At 44.0% G+C, this 16,958-nt stretch overlaps 1 protein-coding gene across 1 annotated transcript in view; it reads left to right on the top strand.

Annotated features, from left to right (window-relative positions):
* Positions 1–16,958, top strand: part of faxcb (failed axon connections homolog, metaxin like GST domain containing b) — a 66,160-nt gene that overhangs the window by 18,346 nt on the left and 30,856 nt on the right. The gene's annotated exons all lie outside the window — the stretch shown is intronic.

The following is a 16,958-nucleotide window of genomic DNA, read 5'->3' as shown; positions in this document are numbered from 1 at the left end:
GGCCTGTTCTGCACTGTTTCTCTAAATAAATACATTAAAGCAGCTGTCAAAAGTATTTCATGGCACATTCTGGCAGTTAGTCTTTCTGTTGATGAATGTCTAAGTCATTTTAATCAAGATAGTGAATGGAGAAACTCCTAAATTCCTGTTTATGCTCTTGGTAGTAGTTTACCAATGTAACCTTTGAACCAAAAATCCTACAGCCGTTTCAAGATTCAAGATTGTTTATTGTCATTCTTCAGTACAGGAGAAAAGTTCTAGTTTAACTTCATCAGTCCACAGGACTTGTTTCCAAAATGCATCAGGCTTGTTTAGATGTTCCTTTGCAAACTTCTGAAGCTGAATTTTGTGGTGAGGATGCAGGAAAGGTTTTCTTCTGATGACTCTTCCATGAAGATCATATTTATGCAGGTATCACTGCATGGTAGAACAGTGCACCACCAGTCCAGAGTCTGCTAAATCTTCCTGAAGGTCTTTTGCAGTCAAAAGTACAGGCCAATCTCAGAAATGTCAGCAGGGCAGATGAAAAGAGAAAAGGAATTCATTGCCACAGCTGGCTGTGGAGGCCAAGTCACTGGGTGTATTTAAAGCAGAGGTTGTTAGCTGAGTTAATTGTGTCAAATGTTATGGGGAGCAGGCAGGAGACTGGGGTTGAGAGGAAGAATAAATTGTGCTAGCATAGCTTTGATGTGACTGGCTAGCACTGAGCACTCACCTGTTGTTGGCAGCAATGCCTATCGCCGTTATCTTACAGTGTAGGGAAGTGCACTTTGAAGGGGTGAAGATACTCGGGAATCCTCGTGTAGGATTCCCTGAATGTTAACTTGCAGGTGGAGTCAGTAGTGAGGAAGACTACTCCAATGTTAGCATTCATTTTGAGAAGACCAGAATATAAAAGGAAGGATGGAATGCTGAGGCTTCATAAGGCACTGGTTTGACCACTTTTGAGTATTGTGAGCAGCTTGGGGACTTTTATCTGAGAAAGACTTGGCCAGCATTGGAGAGGGTCCAGAGGAGGTTCACAAGTATGATCCCAGGAATGAAAGGGTCAATGTTTGAGGAGCTTTTGATGACTGGCGCCCCACACAGACTTCCAATTTGCGCCTTGTAGGGCATGAAAATGCCTGACGTATGCCTCTCATGGATCGACGTTTTCCTTGATGACAGTATTCACTGGAGAATGAGGGGGATCTCACTGCATATTGAATGTCACATATTGAAAGGCCACAGAGTGGATTTGGAGAGGGTGTTTCCATAGTGGGAGAGTCTAGGACCAGAGGCATAGACCCAGAATACATGGCTGTTTCTTTAGAACAGCGATGAGGAGGAATTTCTTTAGCCACAGGGTGGAGTACCTGTGGAATTCATTGCCACAGATGGCTGTGGAGGCCAGGTCATTGGGTATATTTAAAGTGGAGGTTGATGGCTTCTTGATTCGTAAGGGTGTCAAAGGTTAGGGGGAGAAGGTAAGAGAATGAGTTTGAATGGGGGAGCAGCTTGATGGCCCAGATGGCCTAATTCTGCTCCTATGTCTTATGGTCTTAACACAACACTTGGTCTTATAAAGTGCCAACAGGACCAGGAAATATTCCAGAAGCAGCTGCAAAGAAATTATCATGCCAATTGATTAATTTTTAAAAGAATCTCGATTATGTAATTCAACTTATTCTACATTGCTTTTGAATTTAACGGTGAATAGCAGTTGTGTGAATTCATAAATATTGGATTGTGTGGTAGTTCATGGTATAAGACTCAATCTGTGTAATCCCACTTTGGAATGACGGAGGAGGAGAGGTGACTTGATGGAGCATAGGTAGAACGGACAGCCCAGTGCCTGTTTGCTTGGGTGACAATGGCCAATACCAGAGGATATCTGTTTAAGGTGAGTGGAGAGAAGTACAGGGTGATGTCAGAGGTAGATTTATACACAGGGAGTTGTGGGGGTTTGGATTGCACTGGCAATGTTGGTGGAGCAGGTGGTTTATGTATGGCTTTTCATAGATTTTATTGTATTTCTTTATTTTCTTGTAAATGCTTGCAGGAAGGTTAATCTCAGGGTAGTACAGTTTGAGCACCCCAACCTGGAATTCCAGTATCTGAAACCCTCCTGAAATCCAAAAGTTTTTTGCGCACTGACATGATGTCACCAATGGAAAATTCCACAAGTCAATGCATAAGTCTTTGAGCATCACAGACAGATCTGAGAAATGACCTCACATACGTAATGATCAGAAGTTAATGAGAAGTAGGAAAACACTGTATGAGCTGGAAAATGAAGATCTCGATCGTGTATTGAAAGAGTGGATTGATCAGCATCAGAGTGAACATATGCTGATTAACAATATATTGATGATGAAACAAGCAAAAATTTATGAAGATGAACTGAAAATTGAAGGTAATTGTGAATATTCAGCAGGATGGCTGCAGGAACTTAAGAAAAGGCACACCATGAAGTTTTTAAGGATTTAAGAACTTTTAAAGGTAAGGTGTCTGCTGATCATGAAGCAGCAGAGAAATTCAAAGATAAGTTTGTGAAGATCTTCACTGATGAAAACCTGACACCAGGACAAGTTTACAATGCTGATTGTTTTTATACCTAAAAGAAGTAAAACACAAATACAGTGTACTGTAATCAAAACATGGCATCGTAGATGGAGACTGAAAGCCTGCCGTTATTCAACAACTAATGCAGGTGTTCTCCTGATGCTCCTGTGCTGCTTTCGTTACCCTGCACACATTATGTTTTCATTATATTAATGGTATGTAATATTTTTTATTGTTAATGTGTGTTTAACAAGTGCAAGACAAAGTCTGCTTGCCAGTAGCACAAAAATTCAGAGTCAGGATTGCTGGCGAATCCCAAGCTATCTCATCATAGATTCCAAAATACGAAAAAATTCAAAACCCAAAACATTTCTGGCCCCAGGCATTTTGGATAAGGGGTACTCAACCTGTATATGGTAATACTGTATGTACATACCTTGATAACAGATCAGACATCCCACCCTGCAAAAACTCATTTCAGGGAGGTAGAACCGTCAATTTGCGGGAGACTCCCGGAACTTTCAGGAGAGGTGGGATGTCTGCAATAGAGTAGCTCCTTAGCAGCTAGTCAGCTAGTTTAAATAACGTTAGCTATGCTAATGAACAAATGACACCTGTTAAACTCACCTCAACATGTCTTTTACATTCTTAACCCACCATGGGCAACAGAAAAGTCACTGTTGCAAACAGTGCAGCGAGCAACACTGTCATTATTTTTGACCCCTATTAGGCAGGGGTACACTTTAGTGTAGTCTGGGGTGACATACGTTTTATATTTTCTGTTTTTGGAACACTCTGCCACTCTGACTTTTTTTGGAACTCTCTCGCTCTTGCTCTTGCTCTCACTCTCTCTCGTGGTCGCTCTCTGTCTCTCTCACGCTCTCTCTCGCGATTTCCGGGACATTGTATATAATTTGCGGGCATCAGGGAGCCACTATTAATATGCGGGAGACTCCCAGAACTTCCGGGAGAGGTGGGATGTCTGACAAATTAACTTTAAACTTTATATAGTTCAGCACAACATTGTGTGCTGAAAGGCCCATTCGTGCTGCACTGTTTTATGTTCTATCTGTTGTTAGGGGTGAGTGGACATATCTACGCAAGACATGGGTACAGCTCCTCTGAACTCACCCCCTCACCTCCATGGCAGCTTTGATGTCTCTGACCATCTTCCCATGGTTCATGCATTACCGATTTGGTGGCTGTCAGGATTCATTCTCAATTCAATGATCTTCTCGTTTGTGTCTGCTAAATTTGCTTTCTGTTTATGGATCACTTGATCGGACGCGAGCCCTGATTTCTCTCTTCAGCCCATCAATCTCTTTTGAGGAATACGCCACCCACAGCTTCTCGCCAGAGTCCTCAGTCTGGGCCAAAGCTGTGACTTCCACTTACACCTCACGACTTCATAATCCTTCTAGATGTTTTTGGAATTTCTGTAGCTCTGGGTTTTTACGGGATGGGGTTGTTAGCCCCATGTCCAATCCTCCTCCTTTCACAGCCGGGCTTGGGACCGTCAGTGGTGCAGTTAGCTCTCATTTAGAGCTCCTGAGAGAGGATGAACTTCAATATCGAGGCACCTGCTCTTCACAGTTGTGGGCATTATTGACCAGGCTTGTCGGTATCATTCAAAAGTGACAAAAAAGAGCAACAGAAGTGACCTGCATCTTTGGTGCACTTCCAACATGGACAATCAGAATTTTTATCTTCCAATGACCAGATGGGATTCTGAGGTGACCATAAACCATTTCAGGATAAATCATTACTACTATTACTTTTAGTAATAAGCTATTATTAATATCTATCATTTATTACCTTTATCATCATAGACATGCCCCCTTCTTGTTACTACCACCAGAGAGGAGGTACAGGAGCCTAAAGATCCATGCTCAACTTTTTTTAGGAACATCTTCTTCCTCTCCGCCAGCAGATTTCTGAATGGTCCAGGAACACATGAACACTGCCTCACTCTTCCTCTTTCTCACTTTATCTATCTGTCTATCTATTCATCTGTCTGTTCATATATAAAAGTCTGTTTGGAATATTGTATTCATTTCTGGTCACCTCATTATAGGAACTATGTTGGCAGATTTTGAGAGGGTGCCAAGGACATTTACCAGGATGCTGTCTGGTTTAGAAACCACGTTATGTGAGGAAAAGTTAAGTGAATTGGTGCTTTCTTCTTTGGACTGGAAGAGGATGAAAGGTGACTTGATAGAGGTGTACAAGATGCTAAGAGGCATAGGCTGAATGGACAGCCAGTGCCTTTCTCCCAGGAAACAAGGAACATAATTGTAAGCTGATTGGACAAGAGTACAGGAGAGATATCAGAGGTAGATTTTTTACAAAGATGCATGGAACACACTGGCAGGAGTGGTGGTAAAGGCAGATACATTAGGGACATTCATGAAACTCCCAGATAGGCACATGGATGAAAGAAAAATGGAGGGAGAGGGTTAGATTGATCTTGGAATTGGTTGAGCAATTGGCACAATATTGTGGTGCAAAGGGCCTATACTGTCTGTCTATCTATCTATCTATCCACTCTGTAATCTACAGTAGTTTTTAATGTCCTGCTGCTGCAAAACAGCAAATTTCATGGCCCGCAGCAACCTTGTGGGCTGAAGTGTCTCTTCCTGTGCTGTATGTTCCGTGTGCTTGATGGCGGTGATGGTGAAACTGATTGTGATTCTGAAACTACAGGGCTCTGTGTTACATCTCCCTCTATGCCGAGGAGGAGCAGTTACGGCTGTTAATGAACGTTGATGGAGTGAATAAAACTGCCTTGCAGGGAAAGTCCAGCTGCCCGCTGAGCCTGTCTCTCTCTCTCTCTCTGACTGCACCTCTCACAATGTGATAGGTTTCCCAGCGGCCTCCCCTCAGCTGTAGTCACATGCCCAAAGCCGTAGTCTCCCGAGTGTCGCAAAGAACTGGAAACAATCCAGTTCAATAAAACGGGCAATGTTTAGTTCTGCTCTTGCCTGCTGCTCAGCTGACAGAAACCACTGAGGTTTGGTGAAACTAGAGCTAGATATCATTGGTTAAGGATGAAAGGTGAAATGTTTAAGATGACTAACAGGCAGAACAGAACTCAGAGGGCAATGAGAGTGTGGAACGAGCTGCCAGCCGGTCCAATTTCAACATTTAGGAGAAATTTGGACAGGGACATTGATATAGCGATATAGAGGGCTGTGGTCCAGGTACAGGTTGATGGGATTGGACAGATTAATGGTTTGGTATGAACTAGAGGGGCCAAAGGGCCTGTTTCTGTGCTGTAGTGCTCTATGGTTCCATTGTATATTAAAATGCTTTTACTGTATTTCTCCTGCCTCGGGCCTTGAGCCTATCTCGATCCTCCCACTGGTAAAATAATATTCATTGACTTTTATATTCAGTGCATGTTGAGACCTCCAGCTGGCATTTGAGGGTCCCTTTGGGCCTCCGGTACTGATTCCCAACACTAAAGGCTCCACATCTTATTTATTTCAGAATCAGGTTTATTATCACTGGCATGTGACGTGAAATTTGTTAACTTAGCAGCAGCTGTTCAATGCAATACATAATATAGAAGAGAAAAAATAAAATTAAAAAAATAGTAAATAAGTAAATCAATTACAGTACACCTACATTGAATAGATTAAAACTTATGCAAAAAACTGAAATAATGAATTGGCAGAGGGGAAGGAGCTGTTCCTGAATCGCTGTGTGTATGCCTTCAGGCTTCTGTACCTCCTACCTGATGGTAACAGTGGGAAAAGGGCATGCCCTGGGTGCTGGAGGTACTTAATAATGGACACTGCCTTTCTGAGACACCGCTCCCTGAAGATGTCCTCGGTATTTTGTAGGCTAGTGCCCAAGATGGAACTGACTAGATTTACAACCTTCTACAGCTTCTTTCGGTCCTGTACATTAGCCCCCTGCCCCCATACCAGACAGTGATGCAGCCTGTCAGAATGCTCTCCACGGTACATCTATAGAAGCTTTTGACTGAATTTATTGACATACCAAATCTCTTCAAACTCCTGATGATTTGAAGATTTAGATAGAGCATGGAAACAGACCACTGTGGATCAACGAGCCCCTGCTGCCCAATTACACCCATGTGGTCAATTAACCTCATAACCTGTGCATCTTTGGAATGTGGGAGGAAACCAGAGCACCTGGAGGAAATCCAGGCGCACACGGGAAGGGATGTACCAGCTTGCTTATAGAGGATGTTGGAATTGAACTCCAAACTCCAGTGTCCTAAGTTACAATAGCTTCATGCTAACCACTACGCTAAAATGGTGTCCCATTTGTTCCTTCTCAAGATGCAAGAGACTGTAGATCCTATAATATGGGCCAAAAAAAAAAAGAAATCTGCTGGAAGAACTCAGTAGGTTGAGCAGCATCTGTGGGAAGAAAGGATTTGTTGACTATTCAGGTCCTGATGCAGGGTTTTTGATCTAAAATATTGACAATTCCTTTCCTTCCACAGATGCAGCTCGGCCCGCTGAGAGCCTGCAGCAAATTGTGTGTTGCTGCTTATTCTTTCTTACTTGACTCTTAATTAATGTCCCTTCCTCCCCTGCCAACTTTAAACCCCTCACAGGTTCTTGATAGGTTCGGACTTTAATTCCTGGAACACAGGAGAATGAAGGGAGATTTTACAGAAGTATAGAAAATTACATGAGGGTTTGTTGGTTGTACATCGAGTCTGAGAATGACCATGAAATCTGGGCAGGAGTGTTTTTAAAGTGGAAAAGACTTTGGACTGGGGCAGTTCCACTCTCTTGACTTCGGAAGCCTGGATCCAGTGGTACGAGTAGTTATCTTAAGCTGGGATCTTTCCTGGTTGCAGTGGATGACCAGGATTTCTGTGCCTCGTCCTGCCCTTTGCTCTTCAATGGAGCAATGGCCTCCCTGGCCATTGGTCACTGTTGGCCTCATCTGCCCAGCTGATTTCACATGCTAGAACAGGCACCCTGTCTCACCTGGTCCCTCAACACCAGCTCCATAGCCAAGAAAGCCCAGCAGCGTCTCTACTTTCTGCGAAGGCTGAGAAAAGTCCATCTCCCACCCCCCATCCTCACCACATTCTACAGAGGTTGTATTGAGAGCATCCTGAGCAGCTGCATCACGGCCTGGTTCGGAAATTGCACCATCTCGGATCGTAAGGCCCTGCAGCGGATAGTGAGGTCAGCTGAGAAGATCATCGGGGTCTCTTTTCCCGCCATTACAGACATTTACACCACATGCTGCATCCGTAAAGCAAACAGCATTATAAGGACCCCACGCACCCCTCATACAAACTCTTCTCCCTCCTGCCATCTGGCAAAAAGCACTCACGACCTGACTATGTAACAGTTTCTTCCCCCAAGCCATCAGACTCCTCAATACCCAGAGCCTGGACTGACAGCAACCTACTACTGCCCTCTACTGTGCCTATTGTCTTGTTTATTATTTATTGTAATGCCTGCACTGTTTTGTGCACTTTATGCAGTCCTGGGTAGGTCTGTAGTCTAGTGTAGTTTTGTGTTGTTTTTTTACGTAGTTCACTGTAGTTTTTGTATTGTTTCGTGTCGCACCATGGTCCTGAAAAACCTTGTCTCGTTTTTACTGTGTACTGTACCAGCAGTTATGGTCGAAATGACAATAAAAAGTGACTTGACTTGACCAGGTTACGAGGACTGCCAGCTACCCTCACCTGTTTTAGCCCACCTGTCGAAACGGTGTACTGGGGTGAGGCATGAGTAGATGCAGGGTTTTTCCACTGAGGTTGGGTGGGACTAGAACTAAAGGTCATAGGTTGAGGCTGAAAGATGAAATGTTTAAGGGATCTTCTTCACTAAGAGGGCAGTGAGTGTGGAACGAGCTGCCAGTGGACATGGTGAATGCAGGTTCAATTTCAACATTTAAGAGAAGTTTGGATAAGTACATGGATGGGAAGAACGTGGAGGATTGTGGGTGGGTGTAGGTCGATTGGACTAGCCAGAGACTGGGAATAGCCCTATCTGATATCTGCCTTTCAAGGCTCCAGTTGGCCCTCCCCAGCTCAGCTGTTAAGCACCCTCGTCTGCCCCAGGAAGACTCACATGCCTCTCAGTCTGTTTGTCTAGTTTTCATTCTTCATATTTTATTTTGAAACTGGGAAAGCTGTAAACTGCTTTAAGAGCATGCCCAATTTTCAAGGGCACAGCAGATGATCAGAAAATGTTGCTGTATTTTCCTGACAATGACATTTAGACATACAGTCGCACTGCCATACCTCCCACTCCTTGGTACAGTAAATGTCAGCATGAATGTACCACATGCATTGAATTTAAAATTAGTTAATGTTATTTTATTCCCAAGCTGCAGCAGACCCTATTACAATGCACTAGAGTACAAACAAAAAAGACAGCTGTAAATGACAAGCATTATATCCGACTTATGAGAGATTAGAGAGAGTTTAGCTTTATATGTCACATGTACATCAAACCATCAAAACATACAGTGAAACTTGTCAAATGAGGATTGTGCTGGGAGTAGCCCGCAGACGTCACCATGCTTCCCATCCCAATAGCTTCCTGTTAGCGACTTGCATTTCAACCTAGAGTCCTCTGTGTTCCATTCATTTGCTGCCTTTTTCCACTTAGCTAAGAACCTGATTGTTAATTGGCATGACCTCACATTTTTCTGCGTTAAACTCCATTTGCTAATTTTTTGCTCATTCACTCAAAGCATCCCACTGCGGGATCCAAATATCCTCATCACACCATGTTTGACGCAGATTTTAAATGGCTTATGCAGGCCTCATTTTTTGCATAGAGAGCAGTGAGAGCCAGAGGTGGTGGAAGCAGATATGATAGAGGCTGTTAGATAGGCAATTGAATACGCAGGGAATGGAAGGATATGGATCATGTGCAGCCAGTTTAATCTGGCCTCATGTTCAGCACAGATATGGTGGGCAGGAAGGTCTGTCCCTGTGCTGTGCTCTTCAATGCTCGATGATGATTATACACTCCAGTGTCTTCCTATTAATGGATCTTAAAGACCATAAGATATAGGAGCAGAATTAGGCCATTCGGCCCATCGAGCCTACTCCGCCATTCCAGCATGGCTAATTTATTACCCCTTTCAACCCTCCTGCATTCTCCCCATAACCTTTGACATCCTGACTAATCAAGAATCTATCAACCTCAGCTTTAAATATACCTGATGACTTGGCCTCCACAGCCGTCCGTGGCAATTAATTCCACAGATGCAGCACCTTCTGCCGAAAGAAATTCCTTCTCCACCCCATTCTAAAGAGGCGCCATTGTATTCTGAGATGGTGCCCTCTGTTCCTAAACTTCCCCATGAATGGAAACATTATTATTATTATTTTATTGTCACCAAACAATTGATACTAGAACATACAATCATCACAGTGATATTTGATTCTGTGCTTCGTGCTTCCTGGAGTACAAATCGATAGTAAATATAATAAAAATTTAAGTTATAAATCATAAATAGAAAATAGAAAAGGGAAAGTAAGGTAGTGCAAAAAAACTGAGAGGCAGGTCCAGATATTTGGAGAGTACGACCCAGATCCAGGTCAGGATCCGTTCAGCAATCTTATCACAGTTGGAAAGAAGTTGTTCCCAAAACTTCCCTTCCATGTCCACTTTATCTAGGCCTTTCAATTTTCGGTTGGTTTCAAAGAAATTCTGCCTCATTCTTCTAAACTCCAGTGGGTACAGGCCCTAAGCTACCAAACGCTACTGATACATTAACCCTTTCATTCCTGGGATCATTGTTGTAAACCTGCTCTTGATCCTGTCTAGTGCCTGCCCATCCTCTCCTAGCTAAGTGGCCCCAAAACTGCTCACAATACTCCAAGTGTGGTCTGATCAATGTCTTATAATTCCCCTTGCTTTTATATCCTAGTCTTCTTGAAGTAAATACTGGCATGCATTCACCTTCCTTTCTATTGATTCAACCTGCAAGTTAACCTTTAGGACTCATGTTCAGGATCCTCTCCAATCTCAGATAAGGGGCCTAAAACTGCTCACGATACTCCAAATGAGGTCTGTCCGATGCCTTAAACTAACAAGCTAATAGCTCCCTTCTGGACAAGAGCATCGCATTCCCTGTTTTCCAGACTGCTTGTACCCTGTTCCAATTGGCACAGAATTGCCATCGCATTCCCCTGCTCTGCATGTGGGATGCACACATGACTTCATTGTAGACTGTGCAAGTAATGCAAAATGTATGTTTGCTATTCATGAACAAAAGTCAACGTCAAATTTATTATCAAATTATGTATATGTTACAAGATACTACCTTGAGATGAATTTTCTTGCAGAAATTTACAGGAAAAATAAAGAAATACAACAGAATTCATGAAAACTACACATTGCAGCAGCCAATGTGAAAAAGAAGGCACATTGTGGAAATAAAAAGAAATGAAGCAAAGCTAATTGATGTTATCCGGCCCAGTTTTATTGTTACTATATCTCTTACAGTGATGAAACCTTTGAGTAGCTAAATTATAGCATTGTCTATGTTATTAGTTGTGACGTCACAAAGACCGACTGACTTAGAAGCTACCAACAGCTGACCTGCGTTCGGGTCCTTTGGGACTGAAAAATGTTCGATCAAGTGCTTCTCAGTGGATGAAATGTCTATTACAGTATAGAGCAGCTAAAAAATTGGCACATTGGCCTTCATAAATCAAAGTATTGAGTACTGGACTTACACATTGAATGGCAGGGTGCTGAGGAGTCTGTTAGAATAGAGGTGTCTGGGAACACAGATTCATAGTTCCTTGAAAGTGGAGTCACATGTGATAGGATTGTTAAGAGAACTTTTGGCACACTGGCTTTCATATGCATTGAGTAGATGAGTTGGGATGTTATGTTGAAAATTTACGAGGCGATGGTGATGCCTAATCTGGAGTATTGTGTGCAGTTCTGGTCACTTGCCTATGGGAAAGTTATCAATAAGATTAAAAGAGTACTGAGAAAATGTGTAATAATGTTGCCAGGACTTGAGGACTCAAGCCATAGGGAAAGGTTGAATAGGTTGGGACATTATTTCCTGGAGTGTAGGAGAATGAGGGGAGATTTAAATGAGGTACACAAAATTATGAAGGTATAGATAGAGCAAATGCAAGCAGGCTTTTTCCACTGAGATTGGGTGGGACTAGAACCAATTAAGGGTGAAAGGTCACTTTCAAGGACTCTTCATCTTAGGTTCTCAATATTTATTGCTTATTTTTAATTATTATTATTATTTCTGTATTTACAGTTTGTTGTCTTTACCACACTGGTTGAGCGCCCACTTTGGTACATTCATTGATTCTATTATGGTTATTATTCTATTATGGATTTATTGAGTATGCCTGCAAGAAAGTGAATCTCAGGGTTGTACATGCTGACAGATGTGTACTTTGATCATCAATTTACTTTGAACTTTGAAAGATTAAATGTTCAAAGGGGACATAAGGGGGAACTTCTTCACTCAGAGGGTGGGGAGAATGTGGAACAAGCTGTAGATTCACACAGAGAGTGGTGAATCTGTGGAATTCTCTGCCACAGGAAACAGTTGAGGCCAGTTCATTGGTTATATTTAAGAGGGAGTTAGATATGGCCCTTGTGGCTATAGGGATCAGGGGGTACGGAGGGAAGGCTAGTAGAGGGTTCTGAGTTGGATGATCAGCCATGATCATACTGAATGGCAGTGCAGGCTCGAAGGGCCGAATGGCCTACTCCTGCACCTATTTTCTATGTTTCTATGTGAGTTTGATTTTAAAGCTTATGAGAAGTTTGGTTAAGTACTTGGATGGGGGGGGTATGTTCTGGGTGCAGGTTGATGGGACTAGGCAGATTAATAGTTTGGCATGGACTAGATGGACTAAGTGGCCTGTTTCTATGCTGTAGTGGTTTGTGACTCCATGAATCTATGAGTCTATGACTCCATGTTGGATAGAAAATTGTAAATAGTTTCCACTATTGCACTTAGTTTTAGTATTTTGTATTGAAGATTTTGTGCGGAATGCAGGCCATTCTTGGTAAAGAATGTGATTCATTTTTACAATCCGAATCAGAATCAGTTTTGTTATCACTGACATACAGTACTGTGCAAATGTCTTTGCATATAAATATAGCTATGGTGTCTAAAACCTTTGCACAGTACTGTATTTGTCAACGTGGAGTGGAGAACAAGTTTGTAAGTATGGCAGCGTTAAGGGATGATGGGAATGGTGATGGTGGAGTGCCATAGGAGGGGGTGTGGGACAAGTGGCACAGAAGGACTGCCAGGCCAGGGGTCAGGGTGGTTGGCGTGGTTGCCGACACACCAGACAAGATCATTTGATTCCAAACAATTGGTTTGTTGGTCATTACAGAATGTCTCTCTGGTGCTTCCCGTTCTCTCCCCTCTTCCTGCTCCCTTTCCACTCTCAGTCCACAATTCATTTATTCATGTGATATGGGTGATCATGGTCTCATGGCCACGATTATCTTGGCAAATTTTTCTACAGAACTGGTTTGCCATTGCCTTCTTCTGGGCAGTGTCTTTACAAGACGGACAACACACACACAATGCTGGAGGAACTCAGCAGGCCAGGCAGCATCTATGGAAAAAAGCACAGTCGACGTTTCAGGCTGAAACCCTTCTGCAGGACTGCAAGGCGTAGATTGTCTGGCTGGCTTCAGTGGTCACATAACCAGGACTTGTGATATGCACCAGTTGCTCATACGACCATCCACCACCTGCTCCCATGGCTTCACGTGACCCTGATCGGTGGGCGGGGGGGCAGAGACGTGATCCATCTAGTCCATGCCAAACAATTAATTTGCCTCAACCAATTGGCCTCCACCTCGACCATACGTCTCCCATCCCATCCAGCTGCAAAAAAATCTAATTTCATGACATATGTGAGTGATGATAAACCTGATTCTGATAACGGCCTCTATTATGGACTAAGAGTGGACGGGGGGAAAGGAGAGGGGAATCATGGTTGGGAAAGTGGGAAGGGAGAGGGAAGCACCAGAGAAAGATTCTGTAATAATGAAGGGAAATGTAACTGGTGGTTCACAATCACCAACATTGAGTTGCAGTTCACGTAAAGAAGCTGGTCTGATGTGATGACGTAATTATATAAAGTATTTTTCTCATGCTTTGTGTTCAGCGTCTGGAGTTCAATAAATGAGTTGTTACAGCTTTTAAGCATGAAACACCTCAATTTGATGCTCTAGGACGACGCGAGAGTTATTGAACATGTTGGCCAACACAGTCGCTTTGAAACTGCTAGAGTTTTGGGGACAAAAATGCCGTTGCTTGGTTTGTACAAGCTGAGGCCCAATGTGTGCTGCGAGAAATCACCACTGATAACACCAAATATTACTACGTGATAGTATCGCTCAATCACTCCATGACTGCAAGAGTGGTGAGCCTCCTAGAACACCCGCCCAAATATGATAGACAACTACTGCTGAGGGTCCGAGTCCATAGGACACTCAAAGCTGCTGCGCAGGTTGACTCTGTGGTTAAGAAAGCATACGGTGCGTTGGCATTCAACAGTTGTGGGATTGAGTTTAGGAGCCGAGAGGTAATGGTGCAGCTATATAGGACCCTGGTCAGACCCCACTTGGAGTACTGTCCTCAATTCTGATCACCTCACTACAGGAAGGATGTGGAAACTATAGGAAGGCTGCAGAGGAGATTTACAGGGATGTTGCCTGGATTGGGGAGCGTGCCTTATGAGGATAGGTTGAGTGAACTTGGCCTTTTCTCCTTGGAGCGACAGAGGATGAGAAGTGACCTGATAGAGGTGTATAAGATGATGAGAGGCATTGATCATGTGGATAGTCAGAGGCTTTTCCCCAGGGCTGAAATGGCTAATGCAAGAGGACACAGTTTTAAGGTGCTTGAAAGTAGGTACAGAGGAGAGGTTGGGGGTAAGTTTTTTACACAGAGAGTGGTGAGTGCGTGGAATGGGCTGCCAGTGACGGTGGTGGAGGCGGATACGATAGGGTCTTTTAAGGGGCTCCTGGATAGGTACATGGAGCTTAGAAAAATAGAGGGCTCTGGGTAACCCAAGGTAATTTCTAAAGTAAGTACATGTTCGGCACAGCATTGTGGGCCGAAGGGCCTGTATTGTGCTGTAGGTTTTCTATGTTCTACGTTTTAAAACTCACCTTTTACAGACTTTTCGACTATTGGAGTCTGAACGCGCCAAACAAAGTTCAAAGTTCAAAGTAAAATTGTATTTTCAATTTACATATATGTCATCACATACAATCTTGAGATTCTTTTTTGTGGGCATACTTAGCAGTTGCTCTCCTTGCCCAGCCTCGGTGATGCTAAGCCATTGGAGCTAACGGACCACATACGGTCTCTGCTGGGAAATCACCATCCTTGTTTTATTTGTAAAACTCTTCATGCAGCAAATGCCTGATCAAGTTCACATAGCCCTCACTAATGCACCCGTGAAGGACTAGAGGGGGCTTGCTAAAATGACTGATAGTCTACACTTAGCCAGGCAGCAGTGCATCATTTCTCCTCCTCTCTCTACCTCGATAAGCCCTGTCAGCAAGGACCCCAACATAAGGATGCCCACCACTGTGAAACAGATGACGGCGGCGACTGTGTACTTACCACACTCACTTTAGTATGAACTCTAGGAAGTGCCAATCGCCTTGCAGCTTTGACAGTGCCAGTGCATCGTAATAGCTGACATCTGTGAACACTGTGGGTTCTAGCTGCCAGGGTCATCTACAGGTCATTACAGACACCCTTTCAGGCACTCAGGTGAGTGTACTGACAGCATCACCTATTGATGAAAAGGGGAAGTGTGACGAGACCTTGCTGGAGGCTGAACCAAGCCATGTTCTCCACTACATTTGTAAAGCCTGGGGTCGATCACCACTTACCTACAACTGGCCTGCCTGCGCGTGTTGACTGGACCCAGAAAAGCTGGCAACCGCAAAGGCTGAGTTTGTCAACATGGAATTGGCATTGTACGTTGGTCGAACAGCCCCTGGGCTTCACTCCTCCATATGGTCCCGAAGTCCGATGGTGGTTGCCGCCCACGTGGTGATTACCGACACCTTAATGAGGCCACTACCCCCAATCGTTACCCGGTCCCACACATCCAAGACCTTTCGGCACGTTTAGCCAGAAAGTAAATTTTTCCAAAGTTGACGTAATTTAGGGCCACCATCAGGTGCCTGTGTGCTCGGAGGACGTTCCCAAAATGTCTGTGGTAACCCCATTTGGCCTCTTTGAGCTTCTTCACATGCTGTTTGGGCTGAAAAATGCAGCACGGACCTTCCAACGGCTGATGGACTCTGTATTAAAAGAGTTAGATTTTCTTTTTGTTTACCTGGATGACATACTTTTCAATGCATCCAAATCTGTACAGGTATCTAATCTCTGCACAGTTTCCAAGTGCTTAAAGCCAACGCGGTTGAATATTAACCCTGCTAAATGCCAGTTTGTGTTGTCAACCACTGAGTTTCTCAGGATTGCATCTCTGCAGAAGGTGTGAAAGCCCTCCCATCAGAAGTAGCCGCTATTATGGATTTTCCACCACCCCACACTACTAAAAAACTACAGGAGGTTTTAGGAATGGTAATTTCTATCACCACTTCATTTCATGAACTGCTGAACTTATGCTCCCCCTGTATAGTGCGCTAAAAGACAATACCCTAATCAAGTGCTTCACTGGTCAGTGGACATGACCAGGACATCTGATGATACCAAACAAGCTCTTCCCAACATGACCCTACTGTTGCACCCGCTCCCCAATGCACCTATAGCCATTACTACTGACGCTTCAGACGATGCTGTGGGTGCTGTGCACAAACAGTTGATCGAAGGCGTTTGGCAGCTGCTCACCTTCTACAGCCGGCAGCTCCGTCCCCCCGAATGGAAATGCAGCACGTTTGACCGTGAGTTTCTCGGTCTCTATCTGGCCGTCCGTCATTTTTGTTTCCTTTTGGAGATTCACCATTTCACAGCGTTCGTTGACCACAAACCCCTCTTGCACAGATTGGCCAAGATATCAGATCCTTGGTCTGCATAGCAGCAATGTCACCTGGCCTACATATCAGAGTTCACAACTGATACACAACATGTCAAGGGGAGAAACAATGCCGTGGCTGATTACCTCTCACGGCCAGCCATTGAGGCCATACACATAGGGGTTGACTATGCCGGCATGGCAGCTGGCCAAGCTACTGACCCAGAGGTTCAGGCTTACTGAACAACAGTCACGGGCCTCTGTTTGGCTGACATTAAGTTTGGGGAAGCTGGGGTTTCCCTCTTGTGCGATGTCTCAACTGGTTGCCCTCACCCCATCGTGCCCACAAACTGGAGTCAGACTGTTTTCAATGGTCTCGCACATCCGGGCTGGAATACCTCACAGACACTGGTTGGACCAGTTTGTTTGGCTTGGCCTTAAA

Source organism: Mobula birostris, chromosome 2, assembly GCF_030028105.1.
Source record: "Mobula birostris isolate sMobBir1 chromosome 2, sMobBir1.hap1, whole genome shotgun sequence".
Lineage (NCBI taxonomy): Eukaryota > Metazoa > Chordata > Chondrichthyes > Myliobatiformes > Myliobatidae > Mobula > Mobula birostris.
The sequence above is the reverse complement of the archived record's forward strand: the minus strand, read 5'-3'. Positions and strand labels throughout refer to the sequence as shown.